This window comes from Monopterus albus, unplaced genomic scaffold (genome assembly GCF_001952655.1).
Source record: "Monopterus albus unplaced genomic scaffold, M_albus_1.0 scaffold248.1, whole genome shotgun sequence".
NCBI classification, from domain to species: domain Eukaryota; kingdom Metazoa; phylum Chordata; class Actinopteri; order Synbranchiformes; family Synbranchidae; genus Monopterus; species Monopterus albus.
In genome coordinates, this window is record NW_018128128.1 from 609 (window position 1) to 2,087 (window position 1,479).

General features: G+C 47.4%; 2 non-coding genes across 2 annotated transcripts; both read left to right on the forward strand.

Moving 5' to 3' along the window:
• Positions 1 to 398: 398 nt before the first annotated feature.
• On the forward strand, positions 399 to 470 carry trnae-uuc (transfer RNA glutamic acid (anticodon UUC)). Its single transcript has one exon. It is a non-coding gene; the product is annotated as a tRNA-Glu (tRNA).
• Positions 471 to 631: 161 nt separating this feature from the next.
• Positions 632 to 703, forward strand: trnae-cuc (transfer RNA glutamic acid (anticodon CUC)). The gene has a single exon. It is a non-coding gene; the product is annotated as a tRNA-Glu (tRNA).
• Positions 704 to 1,479: the final 776 nt, after the last annotated feature.

Here is a 1,479-nt window from a genome sequence, read left to right on the forward strand (position 1 = left end):
GGTATGGGAATATACTTTTGGGGGGTGACTGAGGTTCAGTGAGTAGAGTGGTTGTGTCCCAAATGGGGGGTGGTTGAAGGTTCCAATCACAATGTCTGCCTTTTAATAATTCTGACCTGAATATGCAGATCTTTAAAAAAAAACCTCACAAAGGCAGACCTTCAGTCCCATATGGTCTAGCGGTTAGGATTCCTGGCTCTCACGCAGGTGGCCTGCAATCAACTCCCGGTATGGGAATTTACTTTTGGGGGGTGACTGGGGTTCAGTGAGTAGAGCAGTCATCTCCCAACTGGGGCGAAGTTGGAGGTTTGCATCACAAACCTGCAATCTCTGCCTCTTCATAATTCTGACCTGAATATGCAGATCTTTAAAAACACCTCACAAAGATAGACCTTCAGTCCCATATGGTCTAGCGGTTAGGATTTCTGGTTTTCACCCAGGCGGCCCGGGTTCAACTCCCGGTATGGGAATGTACTTTTGGGTGGTGACTGGGGTTCAGTGAGTAGAGCAGTCATCTCCCAACTGGGGCGGGGTTGGAGGTTTGCATCACAAACCTGCAATGTCTGCCTCTTAATAATTCTGACCTGAATATGCAGATATTTAAAAACACCTCACAAACATAGACCTTCAGTCCCATATGGTCTAGCGGTTAGGATTCCTGGCTCTCACCCAGGTGGCCCGGGTTAAATTCCCGGTATGGGAATATACTTTTGGGGGGTGACTGGGGTTCAGTGAGTAGAGCGGTAGTCTCCCAACTGGGGGATTGGAGGTTCCAATCATAATGTCTGCCTCTTAATAATTCTGACCTGAATATGCAGATCTTTAAAAACACCTCACAAAAATAGCCGTGCACTCCCATATGGTTTAGCGGTTAGGATTCCTGGCTTTGGCCCGGGTTCAACTCCCGGTATGGGAATATAGTTTTGGGGGGTGACTGGGGTTCAGTGAGTAGAGCAGTCATCTCCCAACTGGGGCGGGGTTGGAGGTTTGCATCACAAACCTGCAATGTCTGCCTCTTAATAATTCTGACCTGAATATGCAGTGCTTTAAAAACACCTCACAAAGGTAGACCATCAGTCCCATATGGTCTAGCGGTTAGGATTCCTGGCTCTCACCCGCAAGGCTTGTGTTCAACTCCAGGTATGGGAATGTACTTTTGGGGTGTGACTGGGGTTCAGTGAGCAGAGCGGTCGTCTCCCAACTGGGGGATTGGAGGTTTGCATCACAATGTCTGCCTCTTAATAATTCTGACCTGAATATGCAGTGCTTTAAAAACACCTCACAAAGGTAGACCATCAGTCCCATATGGTCTAGCGGTTAGGATTCCTGAGTGGGAATGCCTTAAAATACGTAAATGTGCACGTTCATGTGCTGCCTCTTTTCTTCTGTTTCTCTGGCAGAAAACCCCACTGCAACTCCTTAGTAAATAGGCACACACAATTTCGCTGCAGCAGAAATGAGCTGCAAAACTTTAGTAAA